At 36.9% G+C, this 23,386-nt stretch overlaps 1 protein-coding gene across 3 annotated transcripts in view; it reads right to left on the minus strand.

Moving 5' to 3' along the window:
- PDE7B (phosphodiesterase 7B) overlaps positions 1–23,386 on the minus strand; it is a 294,625-nt gene that overhangs the window by 235,320 nt on the left and 35,919 nt on the right. Inside the window, exon 2 of one of the 3 annotated variants that reach the window (XM_057489246.1) lies at positions 15,903–15,959. The exons of the other annotated variants lie outside the window; for them this stretch is intronic. The gene's annotated coding sequence lies outside the window, so the exon portion shown is untranslated. The remainder of the gene's footprint in view (positions 1–15,902; positions 15,960–23,386) is intronic. 3 annotated transcript variants of the gene reach the window in all.

Genomic DNA, 23,386 nt, shown 5'->3' on the forward strand with positions numbered 1-23,386 from the left:
GCTAATTACTTTAAACATAAATGAAGTTCTCCAAGCAAAAAACACAGAATGGCTGAATTGATAAAAAATACAAGATCCAACTATATGCTGTATCCAAGAGACTCACTAGTCTTAATGATACACACAGAAATAGTGAAGAAAAGGAAAAACTCATTTTAAGCAAATGAGTAACCAAAAATAAAAATCAGAGGGTAGATATACTTTTATCACACAAAATAGACTTTAAAATAAAAATGGTAAAAAGAGACAACTACATAAGGATAAAGCAGTCAATCCATGAAGAAGATATGACAATTATAAATATTTATGTGCCCAACATCAGAGCAGCAAAATATATAAAACAAAACTAACAGAGCTAAGTCAGAAATAAATAGTAATACAATAATAAGTGGGGACATTAATACACTACTCTCAACAATGGATAGATGGTCCAGACAGAATCAATAAAGAAGAAGCAGATTTAAACAGCACCATAGACAAAGTGGACCTAATGGACATATACACAGCTTTCTATCCAATAGTAGCAGAATACACAGTCTTCTCAAGCAAACATGGAGCATTTTCTAAGTTAAATCATGTTAGATCACAAAACAAGCCTTAGAAAATTCAAACAATTTGAAATCAGACTAAGTATATTCTCTGACCACACAGCATGAAACTAGAAATCAGTAAAAAGAGGAAAACTGGACAATTCACAAATACATGGAAATTAAACAACCCTCTCCTGAATTACCAAATGATCCAATAATTCCACATCTGGGAATATATCCAAAGTAAATGAAAACACTAACTCAAAAAGATATCTCCACCCCCATGTTCATAGCAGCATTATTTACAATAGCCAAGACATGGAAACAATCTAAGTGTCCATCAATGAATTAATGGATAAAAAAGCTGTTTTGTATACACACACACACACACACACACACACACATATAAATGTAATATTATATATATGTGTGTGTGCATAAACAAACAAATAAATAAATAAAGGAATATTATTCAACCATAAAAAATGATGAAATCCTACCACTTTGGACAACATAGATGGAACTTGAAGGCATTAGGATAAGTGATACAAGTCAGAGGAAGACAAATACTGTATGATGTCACTTATAAGTGCAATCTAAAAAAAAACGTAGAAAAGAGAGATCAGATAAATGGTTACCAGAGAGGAAGGTAAGGTAAGGGTGACTTGGAGGGAGGTGGTCAAAATGTACAAACTTCCAGTTGTAAAATAAGTAAGTAATAGGGATGTTATATACAACACGATGATTCTAGTTAACAGTGCTGTATGACACATAGGAAAGTTATTAAGAGAGTACATCTTAAGTGTTCTTCTTATCACAAGGAGAAAATGTTTTTTTCTTTTCTTCTTTCTTTCCTTTATATTGTATCTATACGAGATGATGGATGTTAGCTGAACCTACTGTGATAATTATTTCTTAATATATGTAAACCAAGCCATCATTGCTGTACTCTTTATACTTAAACAGTGATGTAAGTTATATCCCCCCAAAACCTAGAAAAGTTTGTTTTGATAAATTAAACTTCATCAAATGAAAACATTTTCTCATTAAACATAGGTTTGTATTTTATAAAATATACTCATTAAAATGTGTTATAAATTATATCAGATATATAAATACATTATGAAGATGTTCTGTATGTAACATACAATATTATATTATATATACTTATATTTTATTATACTTCTCCCAAGCCACACACAGAAACACAGATCTGACAAAGGAATTGTATGCAAAATATATAAAAAATCTGCAAGTTAGTCAATTAACTACAGCTCAGTAATCAACAGATAACCCAATAACAAAGAGCAAAAGCCTTGAGCAGACTTTTCACAAGGGATGTTATACAAATGGGCAATACACACGTGATTAGTTACCAGGGAAATTTGATATAATCATAATAAGGTATCACCGCACACCCATTCGAATGGCTAAACTGAAAAAATTTTGGCAAGGATAAGGAACAACTGATACTCCGACTTTGTGGGTGGAAATGCAAAGTGGAAAAGCCACTTTGGAAAACGGCTCAGCAACTTCTTAAAAAGGTTAACATACCTACTCTATGGCCCAGCAGTTCCACTCCTAGCTATTTACTCAAGAGAAATAAAAATATGTCTTCACAAAAATGCTTGAACAAAAATATTTATAGGAGATTTAGTTATAGTAGACAAAAACTGGGAACAACTAAAATGTCTACCAACAGGAGAATGGATAAACAAATTGTGGTTTATCTACAGGATGGAAGGCTCCTCAGCAATCAAAGGTGCTGCAGGACACATGCACACTGCAACTCGGACAGGTTTCAAAGCACATCAGTCTGAGGGAAAGAAGCCAGTCACAGAAACGTATATCCTGCCTGATTCCATATATATAAAGTTCTACAACAGGCAAAAGTAATCTATGGTGGGAAAAAAAATCATGTCAATGGCTGTTTGTAGTGAGAGGAGAATTTCTGGGGTTTGGCAATGATCTATACCTTGATCTAGTGTGGGTAAGGGGATGTGCATTTATCAGAACTTATCCAACTCTAACATGTAAGATCATTGTACTGTACACAAATTTTACCAAAAATAAAAAGAGAGAGACGTATTAGTGGCATTTTCAAATAAATGCAAATTAAAATCACAATGAGATACGCCTACTAGACACATCTACAAAAATGGCTAGAATTAAAAAGACTAATGACAAAAAGTACTGACAATGATGTGGAGCACCTGGAATTTTCATATATTACTGGTGGGAATGCAAAGTATTATTATAACTTTGGAAAACAGTTGAGAAGTTTCTTATAAAGATAAACATATACTCACCCTATGACTACTCCTAGGTGTTTATCCAAGAAAATCAAAACATACATCCAGACCAAAACATGTACACTGCTTTTAGCAGCTTTATTCATAACAAACAAAACCCCAAATGCCCATGAACTGGGGAATGGTTAGTAAATTCTGGCTTATCCATACATTGGAATAATAAACAGCAATAAAAAGGAGGAAATGCTGACATATGCAAAAAGAGGGATGAATCTTAAAAGCATACAAAGTGAAAGAAGCCATCCAAAAATCTATGTGCTGCAAGATTCTGTTTTTCAGGAAGGCAGAAATATAGGGACAGACTTATAGGGACAGGGAGCAGAGCACTGGTGTCAGGGGTTCAGAGTGGTGGATGGGATTGACAACGAAAGGAGTACTGGGAATTTTTTGGAATGATGGAAATATTCTATATTCTGTTTGTGTTCTATAGACAGTATACATTTTTCAAAGTTCCATGAATTCAAAAGGTTGAATTTTAGGGCATGTAAATTATGCCCTAATAGAAAGGTAAATAATTCAAATATCCAACATCAGTGTTTTCCTTTGCACATGGAGACTATATACCAACACTGCTTAGAATGTGCAACTATGGCAAATTGAAATGTGAGGGGAAAGAAGAAACAAGGTTTAAAGCTGTGAAATAAAAGAATCAAATAAATCCTTTGCCCTTAGTGTTGGGCCAGCAAGATCTTTGGAAAACACCATATTCTACTCAATATCACATTTCTGGAAAACTTTCTTAAAGTCAGTCACTGTGCCAATGATGGGTGGGTTACAGAGAAAAGAAAGTGATGTGGTCATCGTCATCCAGGACTTTACAGTGTTGGGAAGCTGATGAGTTTGCTATTTATAGTGAAATAGGATCATGAAGTAAACTTGCATATCTCTTTTCAAAAGTTCTTCGTTGGAAATAATGCATATTCTTTCAAGGTATTACTTTTTAAAGCAAATTGTATCAGAGATGGTAACAAAATGTAGCATTTTACTAAAGCTAATATAGTTGCTTATAATTTTAAGGACAAGTTCTCATACATGTCTGGTGGCTCTTGCGGGTATATGTCAAATGAGAAAGGGAATTTTTTTCTCTTTCCTTCTAAGAACTCTTCTTGAGTCAAGTAGGAGGCAGGAGAGGCATTGGTAGGATTTCAGTGAGATGTTTTTCGAATGGAGACTGGCAGGATACAAGCCAGGAGGAGTGTTTTCTGCCGTAAGCACGGCTGCAGCAGAAGCTGGGCCCTGGAGATAGAACTATAGATTCCAGTTAAGAGACACCTTCATACTAATATGACGGGAAACCAAATGAATGGGGCAAATGGCCCAGGAGGGGCCACAGTCCTGGGCGAATGTGTCAGGTGGAAGCTCAGGGCTGGCACCTTAGTGGCGGGCTGCAGCGGGGCCCCAGACTGCGATGGCCTGGATTTGAATACAGCCACATATGGACTGTGTGACTTTGTGTAAGACACCAATGATCTGGGAGACTTAAATTTTTTTATGCAGACTCTAAGGAGAGAAAATTCAACTTAACTCATGAGGTTGTTTTGCAGTTTTAAAAGATGATATGTGAGATCCTTACTATGTGGTTCTTGGCATATATAAATCAATTCATGTGATTATTGTTAGAGAAAAGGGCATGGGATTTAGTGTCAGAATATATGGGTTGAAGTGTAGGATGACCAGCCACCATGGTTTGCCTGGGACTTCTTCCTCTTCTGGCACTGGAAGTCCTGTGTGTTGAGAAATCCCTATTCTGGGTAAAAAGGACAGTTAGTCTCTCAAATTCTGTCAAATAACTGTGATCTTGGGCAAGTTTCTTAAATTTGGGCCTCAATTCCTTTTCTGTAAAACGGGAATGATAAAAAGAGACTTCTATGATGGTGGAATAAAGCAATGTTTGAAAAGAACCCCTTGCAATCGAAATGATATTTAAAGATGCTAATTATTTTCAGTAGCACATTTGTTACTATTCTCCTAGAGACCTATGGTTATTGTTTCCTTTCATCTTTTGCTCATTTTAATTTTCTTTCCCGAAATGCTCTTCTACATTCCATTCTATCTTCTGTCAATGATCACTCCTGCCCATTTACTCACTCTCTTCTTTCAGTTATTTTCCTCCCCTAACTCTCCAGCTCATGTTCTAACAGAACATTTAGAAGTACTAGGTTGGAGATTCTTCCCAGCAATGTTGAACTCTTATAAACAGTTCTTCACTTATACTGATTGGAGTTTTAAGATGCACGAAAATTTGTGTGTGTGTGTGTGTGTGTGTGTGTGTGTGTGTGTGTGTGTGCGTGTGTGTGTGTGTGTGTGATAGGAAGTGGAGGCAATGTTGAAAACATAGAAGTACTTCTACATCATCCACTTTTGAAAGTCTCTTCCAGCTAGGGAATTCTATAGTTGTAGGACTCTGTATTCTTTTCAGAAATATTCTCACATGTGCTTTCAGTTCACAACCCTAAGGGCCATCCAATATAAATATATACAAACCACAAATGCAAGCTACATGTGAAATTTTAAACTTTCTAGTAGCCAAATATTTCTAGTAGTCAAAAAAATTATCATTTCAACATACCATAAATATAAAGTTCTTCATAAAATATTTTACTTTTTTAATCCTGGCATTTGATATGCATGACCTATGGTAGACAAGGCTATCCAATTAGCTACTGGAGAAAATTCACCATCCACCCAAAATCAGGGCCCATGTTGGGTTTGCTTATGTTTTCCATTGAACAGCTGTGGGTATGGAGATTTAATGGACCACCTAGAATTTTCCTGCCACAGTTAATTACTCGTAGGGATGGCTTATGGCTTAATTAGAGCTCACCAGCTTTCTTGCAAATAAAGACTATGTTTAATGAGATGTTCACTATAATTACAGAATCCTTTTTCATAGTTTAATGTTTTCACTTTTTTCTTTTATTGTAACATTTCAAATATTTTTTCTCTTGTAAAAGATATATATAGGTTAGAGTTTTTTACTATCAATTATATAATTACTATTACATAATTACAAAATTATCTGTTAGTTAATGACCTATTTTTTAACCCTTTCATAGTCATGCTTCTGACTTATACTGATCAGAATGTAGGTTAATTATACAGAGTAATGCTCTAATATGTTCTAAGAGTATGGGGTCACTTTTAGAGAGATTTTCTTTTATATCATGAAATAATAAATGTAACTATGTATAAATCATGTAATCAGAGAAAGTTTAAAAACTCGGTGAGTATTCAGATGTGTTCACAGGTAGTAACTACATTTCTAAAGTAGAGTCTGCAATCATAGTTTGTAGAGGGGTGTGACCCATGGATGCCCTAATAGCCCCAATGTTGTTCAGCACATGATATTGGCAGATGGGAAGTTGGAACCCTGATGGATGTTGTCCTCTTTGGGGTTTATGCTTCATACTCTCTCTGGTGGACTCGTTTGTGGTCACAGTTTGACTTTATATTGTTAACATCTATATGTCAAACTCAGATATCTTCTTAAATTTCAAACTTGTATTTCTAACGGCCTAACTGAACATCTTCACCTACTCCCATAGACACCTCAAGAGCAATATGCCAGTCAGGGTTTTGGGCTGCAAACAACAGGAATATCCTCTGGCTTATGAAAGCAGTTAAGGATGTTGCTACAAGAAAATGGGTAGCTTGTGCAATATCTCAGAGTGATGGAGTGCTACATTTGGGCTGTTCAGTTAGACACCCCCCCCCCCCGTTTGCTAGGATCCCAATGCTGCAGACACTGACCTTTAGATGTGTCCCTGGCCCTCATGTCTGCACCAGCCCTGGGCTCTGGACCCCACCCTGCTACTGGGCTCTGTTAACCGGCCCTGTTGCCCAGACACTTGGTCATCCATACCAACTCCAGAGAGCAGCAAAATAATCTGTTTAGATAAAATAAAATACATAAATACATAAAAATAATATATATTCTTGTGAAGTATCATATGTGAGAGAAGTGTACAAATATTTGTGCACAATTTAAAGAACGATAATAGAGCATCCATGTGCCCATCATGCACATAGGATAGTGAACTTCACAGCACCATTGCTTTTCTTTCCACACTCACACTAGCCTCCATCCAGACAGAGGAAATGCCCCTTCTGAAATGTATGCTATCATTCTGTAAACGTAAATTAAAATCACATTGTTTAACTTCTTTTTTCCATGTGTATAAAAATGCAGCTGATTTTGCATATTCAACTTATACCTAGTACATTATAAATGCTCTCTTATTAATTACAGTAATCAAGGAGTTCAGGTCTAAGCATGGCAGAATAGCTTATGTTGGAACCCTCCCTCCTTCTGATAACAACTCTAGAAGCTAGACAAAATGTAAACAAATGATGAACTGAAAGCACTGTCCAGTAACCAAAGCCACCAGAAACTGGAAGGAAAATGATCTTGGAATGAAAGGTGAGCTCCAAATTTCTTTGAGATGCTAAGGAAGATGATTCAAGTGGAAAGGCACATTTTTACTGGTATAAGGAGACAGAGGTCAGGGTTTCAGGCTGAAAGGAGAGCTGGAAATGAAAGAAAAAAATCACATGGGAGGAACCCTAAACTCTTTGCACAAATTCCTCTTAAACTGTCGGCTGACTCCTAGTCTGTGCATATGCTGTGAGGGTCTCCAACAATGCTATAGAAAGCAGCAGAAAGTTGTAGGTAGGAGACTAAATTAGAACTGAGCAGAGATTTCAGCACAGATTCTAGGTACAGGGAGGCAGAGTTTGCAATTCACTATGTACAAGCTCCATCAGTTAATTTTCTTTTATCCAGTCATTCACAAGCTTTTCATGAGCTGGAAGAATAGGTGGGATGGGCACTTAGGAATCAATTTAACTGGTTCAGTTGGGTTTCCCTACCAACTATAACATGGAAGTTAAAAATGCATGTGGACTCAAGTGAAATCTCATTAACTGTATTTCCAAAATGACATCCTAAGAAAAGCCTAGAGAATTTAAAAAAAAAAAGCCTCAAAAATCTAAGTCAAATTAAAAAATGTAAGTTTTCATATTATTGACAGTATATGTGTGATTCATGATGTGCATACACTGGGTGTATTCATCCCATTTATTCCAGTATAGACTTGCAGAGATTACACACAATCCAGGATTTCAACTCTCTCTTATTTTAAGTTGAAGAACAAGATCCAACAAAAATAGCAAAACAGGGAAAATATTTGGAACCTCTTCCTTGTATGAGGTTTTATATATAATGTCTATTCTCAGCAGATGAGACTGGGTGGGCAGGAGCTGTTAGTTTTGGGGCTGGGAGTGTGGGGGTGCAGCATGATGAGTGCTCAGAGTACTGAGACCTGGACAGACACCAGGACAAAGCAGAGCTTGGACTTCTCTCCATCTTTGTCAAATTGTAGCCACTAGATCTGTAAGGGGTCTAACGGGTCAAGATTCTGGTTATTGTTTTGTAGAGAATTTTGAAAAATTTTTGATATGCTTTAAGCTGCAATGAAAAAAAAATCCCGGCTTTTCCTCCTATGATTCTAAACAAGAAATTCTCTAAAATGCTACACACTTTTAACTGTCCCACCTCAGGCCTTATCCACAGACCCTTGACTAAAATGTCCTCTAAAACGGGGTTGAAGAATTCTGAATGTATGGGATTCCTCTTTATAATTTCAACAAGGAAGAGGAGGAAAAATACAGGGCCCCAGAAGTACAGAGAAGGAGCCTCGCTTTCCGTCCTTGTTCTGCCACTCCTCGAACAATCCAGCAAAACGATGCCTGCTAACACCACGCCAAAAAGTGACCGGCATGCATTCCAGCTGCTCACCACACAATCAGTCCTTTCTGTCCACAAAAAGGCCCAGGATTCATGCTGGCTTCTGCACAGTGCAGTTAGCGTCATGTTGGCCCACTCCCCACGCCCTTGCACCCACACAGAGAAAGAAAGAGAAACATGGGAAGCCTGGTCGTGCTAGCTGTTACAAAGGCATTCAGGCCCCAGACGTCCACGCTGTGCGTCTGGCCATATTCAAGCTCAACTCTGGGGACATTTGCACATCTGCAATATTTTTATAAACAATAATCCAAAAATAAATGAGAGGATTATGAATTCTCTGAAAGAGAAGGAGGCAATGTTAATGATTACAGTGAAAGGAGACAGTGTTGAATGTTTTAGGTGTTTAGCCACAACTAAGTTTAAAGATTCTGGAATCTGGTTAGTCTTTCTCTTTTCTCACTTCCCTCCTGCTTAATTTACTTACCAACTTTCTTTTTTTTTAACAGATATGTCAAAAAGTGCCCAAAGCCTGTATATATACATAGATATACATGTATGAACATATCACATAATACCATTAGAGGATTAGAACAGTTAAAAAAAATAAGATTATTTTACTATAAGAAAAAATCCAAGTGTATTTTCTGAATGGAATATTCTTACTTGGAAAACACTCTTAAATATGCTAGTGGCACTTTGTTCATTTTTTCCTTTTACTTCGTATATTTTAAATCAACTAGTTGTGCTTGTTATGCTACCGTTAGAATGTGACCAGGACTGGCTACATAATTTGTAGAGCCTAGTGCGAAATGAAATTGTCAAGTAACTGCACACACTGTATATCCATGATCCAGCTCTCAATGTGACTTTCAGGAAACTAAAAAGTTCTGTCATCCAGACTTAAAAGGGGCAAATAAATTTTGCATCCACAGAAGGTAAATTAGCTTTGTGAGGTTAATGAACAGCAGTGAGCTTTACCTTGTGTTACTCATGCAGGATGGATAGGAACAGCCAATCTCTGATCTTAGGTGTACCTAGATCTCTTCAGAGATCCCCATATATTCCAGGAAGGATAGAGAAGAGAAGTTAAAAAAAAAGTATTAAAGTTGTGTTAATGCTGTGATAAAAAGTAACACTATGTTCCTATGCATGTCAAAGTCACTTTGCATCATAGTGTTTGATGTAATATTAGAATACAGCTAATATTCTATTATTAGAAGACCATGAAATGGTTGGAAAGATAGTTTACTGAGATCTTTTTGGTTGAAAGTTGATTAGAAATGTTATTTCTTATCAGAATGCCCATTTAAACATGGAGAAAGGTGAAATGGCCTGTTGTCTCTAAGTGTTTCTGGGTTTTCAGGAACTTGTGATGGCCTGGAAGGTGCTGAAATTTGCAAGAATTGGGTATACAAGGGATGTGGGCTATGTGTTAGGGAGAGAGATTTACCGGGAGACCCCCACTCTCATGTATGATCAAGCTGAGCCACCAACAACTGGACAGCTGTCACCAGGCTGAGAGATGGTGCTCTGGGGTCTTGGGAGCATTTGTGACCATTTCCAGGTGGAGATAGTTACTTACTCTGACTCACCACAAGATCAGGTGCTTGCTCCACTTTGCAATAATTTGGTCTTTGGCAAAGCAAATATTCTGGCCTTAAAAGCCTTGAAAATGTCCAGTTTAAACATACAATTTCTTGCCCATTCCCTGTGGTATTTAAATATAAATAAGACATTTGGTGTGATGTGAACAAATTCTGAAAGGAGGACAATTTAAACCCAAATTCCTTCTTACTTAATTGGTAACATTTTTGAGGGAAAGTGTTCTATTCATATAAAGAAGGGAATAATAACTTTAAATTTATATTACATTTTAATTCTGAAAAACTTAAAAGTGCTTTCTTAAATATTTCTCATCTATTTCACTTTCCCTTTTCATATTTTAGAATGGTCTTTTCAGGACTATTCTATAAAATACCAGGTACCAGTTTTCATTGCTGTAGGGACTCATGCAGAACTCTGAACTTACACCTAACAGTTTCAAATAATTTCTCTAAAAATACCAGAGTTTATATAGAAAACATTTAATTTACTTATAATTGCTTTAAAAAGGAATTTAATGTTTTGCTGCTGTCTTAGGTCAGATATGTACTACTAATGAAAATGACATTTTATTTTGTCCATGGACCACTTTGGATCTAGGCTCGAACACAATACTCCCAATATTGTCTGGGTCCTGCAAACTCTACTGCAGTATAAAGACAGAAGTTCTCATATCTAGTGTGGATAAAATGAGAGCTCCTGTGGCCAGGATTTTCACCTGGCCTTGGTTGACTAGCTCACTGCACATCTGTGGGCAATACATGGCTGTTGACTCTATATAAAGAGCTCCACCCAGTGCTCTGGGCACGACATGGTGGCAGGGCTGCAAGGCTGCAGGAGAGCAGAGCAGAGGCTGAGGACAGAGGCCCAGAGGATGGCTGTGCAGGATGACTGTGCAGAGAGGCCTGGAGGACGGCTGTGCGGGACGGCTGTGCGGACAGAGGGGCCCAGAGGCAGAGACCGGCTTGCTGCATGCAGACTCGCTCTGAGTGAACGGGATTTTAGTGACTGACCTGCCACCTGGAAATAAAGTTGGGTATAACCCTTTCACCCCAAGAACGTTTTGCTATCTATTTCTTTGGTCACACTGAATCCATAATGAACTTGCCCAGGGCTGAAACCCATTGGCAAAACCCTAGAAATTCCCTTTGGTATTATCACCTCTATAATATTCTAAGAGCTTCCCAAATACTGGGGGCATCTGTGCATGACCGCTGTTCTAAGAGAACCAACTGTAAAGATTTTGTTTGTATATGCTCATGGAGGCAGCACGCTGGAGTGAATAAAGGATAGATGGTAGAAATACACACACCTGGGTTAAAATTCAAGCACTTACCAGCTGTGTGATCTTTGGCCAATGACAACCTCCCCAAAACTTAGTTTTTTTATCAATAAAATATCATAGATACAGCTTTGCTCATACAGCATTTGCATAGCTTAAGTGGATGTCAGTTGTCTAGTACAGGGTCTGGTCCAGTGTAGGTGCAAAATAATCAGAATTCCCTTCCCTATCTATTCATTTTGTTTCTGTGTCATTATTCTACATTACCTAGTAACTGACTGTACTCAGAATCAAGAAGCATTAGGTATTAGTAATGATTTTGAATGGAAAAATAAATAAATTGCTATCTGAGTAGCATAGTGGTTAGATTTTGAAGCCTGATTGCCTGGTTTGGAATCTGAATGCCACTTGCTTAACTGTGGAACTTTGGGCAAATTACCTAACTTTTCTGCTCCTCAGTTTCCTAATCAGTAACATCAGAAGAATAACAACACCAGCCCTTTCAGAGTTGCTGTGAGGATTGAGCCAGTCTGTTAACTAATCTAGGATCAAAATAAGAATAATTTCCAGTTGTCTATCTGATGATTATTTGTCAGCTTTCTATATCAGAATCAGGAGGATGCCATGCAAGAGGAATATTGCTTAGAGACGGTTTGAGAATCTCAAACATTCATGTTTCACATAACTATGTCCTGTTTTACTTGATGTGTAAAAAGGAGATCTTTCTTTATTTTCCATATTATGTCTGCTGCTGACTCAGGGCACAAAGAAGAACAAATTGTGTAATTCGAGCTGAGAGAAATCATTTTTGCAGTTGTTCTTTAAAAAAAGAAAAAAAAAAAAACCTCACATAATGAGCCAAAACTTGCCTAGAGATCTGTGTGCTCTGCTTCCATTGACGTCACTTGGAAGTTGTGTGGGCAGAAATTGGCTGACTTCCTCCAGCATGTCTTTTGAAAACTGAACATACTGAAAAAAATGCACTCTTTTAATCTCAAGCTACAGTAACAAGAGGAGTATGCCAAGCACTGTTCCTGTTTACATCTAAACAAACACCTATAGGGCTCTGAGAGCCACAGTTGCAGAATAGGCCTTCTTACTGCCTGGTAAAGAGAACAGGGTCCCTTCTATCTGCAAAGAGAACTGTAGGGTGTTAAAGCCAAGTGTTTTTAAAGATGGTCTTATTCAGTTCCTCTGTTTTTCAGATATGGAAACTGAAATGCAGAAAGATTCAGAAATGTTCCCAAGGTCAGACAGGGGCCAAGGAAAGATTAGAAACCAGGCTTTCTGCTTTCCAGTTCTTTGCATAGTGTAGGACAATTGGCTGTATAAAAATCAATGTTTCTCCATACTAATCTCTCATTATAGAAATCCCAAGCACTGAAGTTACTGTCCTTGAAAACTATGGGTTTGGTATACTGTAGAAGTTACCAATTGCTGAAATACCCTAAACTAAGCATGGGCCATTGGAATTGAATAGATGATTGTGGACTCAATCAGAGGCTCATGAAGTGCTACTGGGCGGCAGCTGCTCCCTGATATGCTGCTGGGAATCAATAAGGAGCTCGCATCTTCCACCCAGGCCTTCTCAGCTCCATGCACCCTAATCCCTTGGGGGCAGGAAGAAGAAAATAGCTCTGACTCCATCTCAACTCTCTGCTCATTTCAGGTTTATTATTCCAAAGACATGGTCTCTACTCATTCATCCATTTACTGACAAATATTTTTTGATCATCTACTATGAGCAAGGCTGTGAACTTCTAGCTACTGAAAACATTTTCAAATTCAAAAGTTAAAGAATCATTTAATAGAGATGGATAATTACTACTTTTCCCACAAAATAAAAGATCCTACGTAAACTATGGTCAATTTCAGCAATTATCCACCTCACACACATAAGAGAACATATAGATTTACTTCGCCTGTGAGTATAGATTACCTATTACTTAACTAGACTCGCAGATTTAAAGCCATAGGAGAAGCTTTGTATACATGCAGACTTTTTCCATTTCTGCTTTGCTTTATTCTGCCTCTTCCTAAAGAGAAGCATTCTTCATTGATGGTAGGTCATTTTCCCTGTGGCTGTCTGGCTTGAATACACTAGCAGTGGCTGCCTTTAGGTCCTCTGATAAATGTCTGTGATGGTCAGTTTCCTAATAGTCCTTTAAGTGGAAGTCCAAAGTCTTATTTTCACCATTCTAGCCATTAGTAATGTATGGACTGTGGTATCCAAAAAACTTTTGAAAAAAGAGTTGGTAAAGTTTTTAGAAGGGCCAAGGGCCACCATTCAGGTTTATGGTGTCAAAGAACCAAATATTGAGAAGAGAAGATACTGCATCAAGTAAGTTCTCTAGCTGAATACCATCTAGACATGGAAACAGGGTTAAGAGAATCTGCCACAACTGTCAATACTGCAATAACTGTGGGAAGGTCCAAGGTCAATCAGTTATCTTAGCAATTGGAAATACTGAGTATGGAAGGCTATTCTTTACATGAAGATTCTGAAAAATAAATATTGAATAAGGAAATCATTTTAAAGATACATAGGAGAAAATAGTCATAGCAAAATGAAAATATTTAAAAATTTGACTTGAAACAGGCAGCAGGTAGACATTTCTCCCATGAAACAGGAGAACAGAGACATGAGGAGACAGAAAAGGCAAAAATGTCAGGATGAAACCCAAAGACAAGCTGAACTAAAGATAGCCGGGGACACGAGGGCAGCGCTGAGAGGAAACCGTGTAAAGGCAACGTCCGAATTCCAACTGGAAGAAATAAAAATCAGAATTAATACTGCAGAAAACTGAATCACAGACAGAAAAAAATGGAAAGCTCTTTAAGAATGTAGCTGAAAAAAAGCTGAGTTGAGAACAAAGATGGTTAACATGACAGATATGAAACACAATATGTAAGAAATCCAACAGAAATTTTACTGATGTAAATGAAGTTGCTGATGAAGTAAAAAGGAGCAATGATCAAGAACAGCTAAAGAATTTTTTTTCTGCTAAAATGATCCATATATTCAGAGTAAACATGATTTAGTCTGACCTAACAAATTAAAATTTTAAAAATAAGAAACAGAAGTGTTCCTGCTAACAAACTACCAGACAGAGGTTTTCCCTTACTAAAAGATAAAGAAAAGTTTTTGTGTAAACTAGGGGACATGGGAGAAGAGTTAGCTACAAAGGAACAATCTTAGATTCTCAAGACCAAATAGGGAAATAGCCAGAATTGATTTAAAAGGGTGTTAAAGAATTGTATACAACATTAAATTCCAGACATCATGTAAGGAAATAACTAGTTTTGAGATTAAAAGTGTGTTAACAAAGAATCATAGACTCAGATAGTTGTCAGTCACTGACATATGTGAAATCAATAGATGACTTTGTCTATGTGCAATGGTTTAGAAAACATACTACCCGTGGACATTTCTTTAAAAATTTGAAAAGGACCTTTATTTAAAATGAAAGAGGAAGGAATCAAAGACTGCTATAAAAAAAATTAGAAGTCCAAAAATGAATAGCTATATTCTTGTTCTTATTTCATAAATAAGAATGAACTATTCACAATATAGAAAGAGCTTTTATAAATCAATACAAAAAATACCAATGTCACAGTGGAAAATGGGCAAGGGATATAAACAAGCCATATGGACAAAAAGACACATTTTTAATAAGCATTTTAGAATATGTTTACTCAGATAAGTAATCAAAGAGAAGTTTAAAAAAGCAAAATTATTAAATATCAGATTTTAACTTGATCAATTACAAAGCTTTACATATGAATATGTATATGATGTTGGTAAGGGGTACAGTGAAAATGGCATTCTTATTTACTACTTGTGACATATAAATTACAGAATTCTTCTGAAGCATAATTTGGTGATGCTTAAAAATCCTGAAAATGTTCCTAACATTTGTCACCAGTACTTATAGTATTTTCCCCCATGGGAAATAATAACTGCTCCCAAATGTATCTATTATAATGTCTTTAAAAAATATTTTAAAACATCATGTATTTTCCAAAATTTTCACAGTGACTTTTATAAGCAGACAAATAAAGTTTGTTTTTTCCCGAATTCAGGTAGGGGACAAAATGCGTAAGTATTGAGGCATGTGATAAATTTCTGGAATTCATACATTTATTGGCAAACAGTGATTACTGCATTCTGCAGCCAGTGTGAGTTGCCTACCCAGTACATATTGCTTTTTTCCTTCCTTGCAAACAGAATGCCAGTTTTGATCTGGATAGCAATGTGTCCTGCCACAGTAGAAGATATGCTTTTAAAACTATCTTTCAGTTAGAAATGACCATTTGACATAGTTCTGATCAATAAAGCATAAGAAAGAGTCTGTAAAGGCATTTGATTTTCCTGATATAAACAACAAATATCATTTGTTATGTCTACCTCCCTTCCTCCTGCCTTATACCTGGATGTGATGTCTGGAACAGCAGCAGCAATCTTGCAACCATTACAGACGAGAAGCCTGAGGAAAGAATGAAGAGGCTTACAGAGATGGTCACGTTGACATAATTTAGCTATTGAATCAAGGCTGGCAGCCACTTCAGACCTCTGTGAGAGGAATGCACCCTTATATGTTTGAATTACTGTAAGCCAGGTTTTCTGTCTGTAGCCAAATGAATATTGGTAAGCCATGGTACTGAATGGTTCCTGATTTTGTTTTAGTTGCCAGGAAGCATTGCTAAATTTAGTGCCCAAATTGAAGTAAAGTAATTCATTTTGAGTATCACTTTTCTCTTTCAATGATGTCTCGGCTCAATATATATTCTTAATTGTCTAGCTTAATATTGTTTAATTTTGTTAGAATCTTAAGTCCTTAGCAAGTGGGTGAGATCCACACACTGAGTAAATATGTATTTTCTTCTGTGGCCCTCTGTCCACCTCACTGCCTTTCCGTTCTGTGTAGCTTCAACACCGACAGGAAAACAGAGCCACTCACTCTATTGTCTTCAGCAGGCAAGGGGCTTTGAAAAGAGAACAATAATAAAAATAGAAGGCACTGCCCCTACTCTTACAAAACATGACACCCAGCTGGAAAGATCAAAACACATACTTTTGTTCTCTGTCTGTGCCTCTATCTCTCTGGCTGTCTCTCTTTCACACACATGTACACACAGCAATGGAAAAACACTTAAAAATTTTCAAATAAGTTCCATTCAGCACACACCAATCATTAGAGTTTCTGCCTGTGCCAAGGACTGTGCTGGGTTTTGGAGATATGAAGGTGAAAAAGATGTGTTTCTTATCTCATGAGTTCACTGTGTAGGCAGGAACACACCTAAAAATGATCACTGTGACAGCATACTATTGGCAAGTGCTCTGATGGGGATGGGCATAGGTTGCTGTGTATATGCGGGAGCCCTTCCAGAGGGAACCCATGTCTAGAAAGATGCAGGGTTTTAAGCTAGATTGGACAGCAGTATTTCAAGCAGAGAAAAGGGCATGAGTGCATACTAGAGAGGAGTGTGGGGTGGACTAGCAGAATTCTGCTGTTCTGTGGCATTAAAATGGAAGGCAGGGAGGGCCGGGGATGGAGCCAGAATGCAGGCCGCAGCAGAATCAGGGAGGTGTTTGGGAAGCATGCTGAGGAACTGTTGGCTGGTATGAGCTCTGACCTCTGACGTAGTGAGCACTGACTTTAGAACCAGACTTATTTTGATTCGATTCTCAGCTATATCACCATTTTAGGCTCTCAGGCATATTCTCTCACCTCTCCATGTCTCCTTTTCTTCATCTATAAAATAAGGACAGCAATATATACTTTATAGCAGCCAAGGTCACAGTGGATATGTTGCAGGGATTAGAGTAGATACATGTAAAGCATTTAACTCATTACCAGGTATCACATTACAGGAGATACCCAATAAATAGTAGTGATGATTACAACTGAAGATTTTAAAGCAGCAGGTTGACTTGGTCAGATAGGCACTGGTACACAATAAGAGGTAAGGGCTATGGATGTGAGTGCTGTAGTTACAAGGCTTTAAAAGAGTGCCTAGAATGGCACTAGCTGGGCCAATCCTAGGGAGCAGAGGCTTGGGGAAGTTATCCTGGGGCCCAAGGAAGGTTTTTCTGGCAGTGAACCAGGGGACCGTGGCTGCTATAAATCATGTATGGACTCTTCCATGTATGTCTATTCATGTATGGACAGGTCCATGTAAAGCGAGGCTCATGCACATTAGCTCTACCCCCAGCTCTGATCCACCCTGCTCCTCCTGTTCTTCACCCAGCTGTGAAATCATCAATACAAAAGAATGGGCGAGCCTTGCCCGCTTTCTCACATCCTAGGTCCCATCCTCTAGAAACTGTCCTCTATTTGTTCAACAGTTAAACTTCTTGTAAGGGGCACTGAATTTTGAAGCTAGGCACAAAGATATATATCGGATGGAAAGAAACATGTGGTTAGGGAAGTGTGAGCCATTCTCAAGTTGTCTGTTTCACAGGAAATAAGAAGATTGATGCAATTGAAGAAGGAGCACAGAACAGACAGACCCAGGAGACCCTGTGGGGAGACTGGAAGGTGATGGAGCAAGTTCCAGTTGAAGAGAAGTACAAAATACAAGGCTCTGGCTTTGCTGCACCAGTCCTCTCACATTCTTTTTGCTTTCTGCCTTTTTCCCTTGGCCCCTCCAAGATCATGAAAGCTAATGGCTGAGCAAGCCCTGTCAGTATGCAACAGAGCCTTTATTTACAAGGACAGAGCTCTGCCTGGTCCAAATGCTTTGTGTTTTCACAAGGCTTTATTTCCATTCCCAGGCTTCGATGAGTGCACTTTTTTTTTTTTTTTTGTGAGGGCATCTCTCATATTTATTGATCAAATGGTTGTTGACAACAATAAAATTCTCTATAGGGGGGTCAATGCTCAATGCACAATCATTAATCCACCCCAAGCCTAATTTTCATCAGTCTCCAATCTTTTGAAGCTTAACGAACAAGTTCTTACATGGAGAACAAATTCTTACATAGTGAATAAGTTACATAGTGAACAGTACAAGGGCAGTCATCACAGAAGCTTTCGGTTTTGCTCATGCGTTATGAACTCTAAACAGTCAGTTCAAATATGAATATTCATTTGATTTTTATACTTGATTTATATGTGGATACCACATTTCTCTCTTTATTATTATTATTTTTAATAAAATGCTGAAGTGGTAGGTAGATACAAGATAAAGGTAGAAAACATGGTTTAGTGTTGTAAGAGAGCAAATGTAGATGATCAGGTGTGTGCCTGTAGACTATGTGTTAATCCAAGCTAGACAAGGGCAATAAAACATCCACGTATGCAGAAGATTTCTCAATGAGTGCACTTTTTAGCCAGTAGTCCCAAGTTGTTCTTGCCCATACCAGCCCTGCAGGAGTCTACCAACTCCTTTAATTCTGATCTTTCTTAAAACTCTTACAGACAGACTAGTGCTGGACTTGAGGTACATTGGATGAAGGACTTCTTTCTGGGTCAAAAATGGGCACATGAGTGTAACTGAATTATCCATGGGCCTGGCAACATTGGCAGCTATCAGAGAGAGGGCATAGGGCATCAGGTGTCTTTCAAGTCCAGAAGCAGATCTTTCTCTCCCTGACATAGGTTATTATGTCTCCTCATCTTTGGCAGCACCCTCATCCGATGTGTAAGAAGTAAACCTGAGTTTGCATTCCAGGGTTTGATGCAAACAGCATCAACTTTGGTCATTAAATCCTTAGCTTTTACTGCTCATTATCACTAGAAAAGGATTTCTAAACATTTATTGGTTTCTTTCTGGATGATAAAAAGGTTTTATTGCATGTGTGCCTTCTAAAAAAACTGAGCGACAACCTTCACATTATTGTTAATTCAGAAACTAAACCCCCCCAAAAAATAAAAGCTTTTACTGAATTCCTTTATTTTTATTTCCTCACATGATTATCTTCATTCTTCATTACACAAACAGGAGTTGTCTGCTTTATCTGATTTGACTATTTACAGATATTTTTAATGAGAATTCATTGATAGATGTTTGTTGTAATCCCATCCCCCACAGAAAGGCATTAAGTCAAATCATCCAATATTTAAAACTGAACTAAGATTCTTTTCCTCAGAAAATTTCCTTGAAAAAAGCTCTAAAATCAATTTTTAGTTTTGCAAGCTAGATTGACATTCGATTTCACAGTGTGGAAATTATGATCAAAGCCACCTGGGTAAATACATTTCCATATTTAGCAGGACCCATCTTGTACTGACCTGTCTAAATGTTTCATTTTCATTTAACTGACATGTTCAAGATATGCTATACATTTCAGCATGGCTGGGTGGAAAGTTAAGTGTCTGCTACACAACCCCTTTGGGCAGTGTAATTGCTCGGAGCCTGCTGGGATCATGCACTTGGGTAACTGCGCTGGGCGTGGAGGGAAGAGGGCGGGCTTTGGTCCTCAGGGTCCCCTTTCCTTGTGACTCCATATGCCTCATGTCTCTGTCTTAGAACAGAACTCTCCCATTTCCTTGGAGTCCTCACCTCAAATCACCTTTTAAGAAAAATGGGAACAAGTTATAATTCTTGTTATAGTGGGTTTGCTGAGACCTTAAAATGCCTGACTGATTTTCTAACTCCTTGGGATTCTCCATATTTGAACTCATTTGAAGGCAGGAATTAAGGCATTTTTCACATGAATATATATATATATATATATATATATATTTAAATTCACTCTATAGCTCATAGCATTTAAATAACAGTGTAAATTAAAAGAAAAATGAAGTATGTAATATTTGAAACTGAATTAAGATAAATTAGTAAATAGCTTAAATTATTTAACAAGTCAACCTCCCAAAGATCTATTTGATGTAGAGATGATGCATATAGGTGTGGTCAATGTTTTTATCAAGAAATATTTAAAAAAACAGAGAAAGTTTGAGAATAAAACTTCATGTGATTGGTTTTGTTACTGATATTTTAGTAGATTTCATAATAGGCATCATCTTAATGCTTCCTTCAATTAATTTTTGGAAGTAGGTGGGATATAAATTATGCATGAATATATAAATGGATCAGGTTTTTAACTAGAATAAATGCCTTTGGTGACAGCTTAAAAGATCCACTTTAAATCATCTTATAACATCTATTTTTAAGACTTCAAAATTTGAAATTAAATATTCTCTTTTTACTTTAATGACAATGGTATAATTATTCCTGGGATTATGAAGATACTGTCAGTATAATTTCTGGGTAGCAGATTACCAATTCAAAGAGTCTGTGAGTGTGTACCTGCTATGCCTTTTGTCAAAGCGGGAGACACAGGATGAATAAGAATGACTCCCATCCTTACAGGTGTTTAAAATTATGTAAAAAGTCTAGCTAAAAGAGGGCAGAGCAAGGTGAGTTCATAGGTGAACTACAAAATCAGTGTGTGGGGGTTCAAAGAGGAGCAAGACCATAAATAGGAAACAGGAAAGACTTTATGGAACATAAATTCAATGGAAATGTTGGAAACAAAGCACACCCTTCCTCTTATACATCTACGGCTTAGGCCATTGCTAAAACAGTGTACCTAAAACATGGGCACTGTTAATAATAAAAATATTAAGAAATATTCAGCTTATTATAATTCACATGAAGGTGATTAGCTAAACATTTCAAATCACATATGAGCTTGGATGATGACACATAACATCCCACATTTGATACCATGAATTTGATCATCCCTGGTTATTTTCAGTTATCAGCAAATAATATTTGAATAACATGGAAGAATTGGGCTTTTAGAACATATTCCCTTACCTGCTACTGTGCCATACTGATTCAACTAATTTTTTAGTAATTAGAACTGCTTTTATTTCCTTTCATGTACTATAACATTTAAGTATCTCTTCATAATAGAATTAGGATTATAAATCATATGGTTCAAATAGCCTTTTGATGTATCACTTACAGAAACAAAAGTGTTGTGCTAGTCCTAAGAGGCAAGATCCATGAATAATGTTATTTGGGAAGGTACTTGAAGTAACAGTATCAACTGTATCTGCTTGTTTTGTTACTTCTGATTAGTTAGTCAATTCCCAATTTTCTGAAAGCAGGTACAATGAGTCATTCCCACTAAGTCTGGTATAAACCAAAGATGCTTCTACGGAAGCCCAAAAGAGAACATGAATATGAAGTAGTAAGACTGACTTTTACAAATATCACTCAAAAACCCCTAAATGAGCACAACAATTCATAATCACAATATAAGTTGGTCACAGAGACGGCAGCACAGCATGGAGAATATAGTCAATGATTCTGAAATGCAACCTGTCTGACACATCTTTCTACGTTGATAGATGTGGCGAGTGCACTAGGCAGAGTGAGGATTTAATAGTTTGGGTAACTGTTGAAGCACTGTGTTGTATATTTAAAACCAACATAAGATTGTATATCAATGATACATCAATTAAAAAAAAAAGAGAACCTTAAATTAACTTCTGTTTAATCTTCAAAACTTAGTGTATTTATTCAATAAACATTTGAGAACCCACTAGGTAAGTAATGAAAAAAAATAATGACATCAGAAAAGAGAAAAGTCAATTCAAATTGATATGTATATAATTAAATTCTTAGTATTAATTTTTTTATTGAAGTAGAATTGACATACATTATATTAGTTTCAGGTATACAACACAATGGTTAGACTTTTGTATGTATTGTGAAACGATCACCACAGTAAATCTTGTTAGCATTTATCACCATACAAAGTGACACATTTTTTTCTTGTGATGAGCACCTTTAAGATTCACATTCCATTTTCAAATTTGTGATACAATTGGCTATAGTCACCATGCTGTACATTTTTGTGACTTACTATTTTATAACTGGAAGTTTGTATCTCTTGATCCCCTTCACCCTGCTAAACCCAGTCTCCTCTGGCAACCACTAATCTAGTCTCTGTATATACGAGTTGTATTTTCTTTGTTCATTTGTTTTTTAGATTCCACATATAAGTGAAATATGGTACTTCTCTTATGACTTATTTCATTTAGCATAATACCTGCAAGGTCCATCCATGTTGTTGCAAATGACAAGATTTCATTCTATTTTTATGGCTCAGTAGTATTCCGTTGTGCTTCATATATACGTATACATATATATACACACACACACACACACACACATATATATATATATACACATACCACATCTTTGTCCATTTACCTGTGGACATTTAGGTTGCTTCCATATCTTGGTTATTGCAAATAATGCTGCAATGAACATGGGAGTGCTTATATCTTTTTAAATTAGTGTTTTCATTTTCTTCAGAAAAATACCCAGAAGTGGAATTGCTGGATTATATGTATCATAATCTTATATATTTAATTTTCTGAGGAAATTTCATACTGTTTTCTATAGTGGCTGTACCAATTTACATTCCCACCAACATGAGAGTTCCCTTTTTTCCACATCCTCCCCAGTACTTTTTATTTCTTTTCTTTAGATAATAATCATTCTGACAGATGAGAGGTAATATCGCATGGTGGTTTTGATTTGTATTTCCCTGATGATTAGTGATGTTGAGCATCTTTTCGTGTGCTTGTTGGCTATCCGGATGTCTTCTTCAGAAAGAAATGTCTCTTCAGATCGGGTGCCCATTTTAAAATCAGATTTTTTTTGTTACTCAGCTTTATATATTTTGTGTGAGTCCTTTATGTATTTTGAATATTAAACTCTTATTGGATATATAGCTTCTCCCATTTGGTAGGCTGCCTTTGTACCTTGTTGATGTTTTTCTTCACTATACAGAAGACTTTAGTTTGATGTTGTCCCATTTGTTTATTTTTGCTTCTGTTGCCATTAATTTTGGAGTCAGATAAAAAAATCATATCACCAAGACTGACATCAAGGAGTGTGTCACCTATATTTTCTTCTAGGAGTTTTATGGTTTCTGGTCTTT

This window comes from Manis pentadactyla, chromosome 12 (genome assembly GCF_030020395.1).
Source record: "Manis pentadactyla isolate mManPen7 chromosome 12, mManPen7.hap1, whole genome shotgun sequence".
In the NCBI taxonomy this organism is placed as follows: domain Eukaryota; kingdom Metazoa; phylum Chordata; class Mammalia; order Pholidota; family Manidae; genus Manis; species Manis pentadactyla.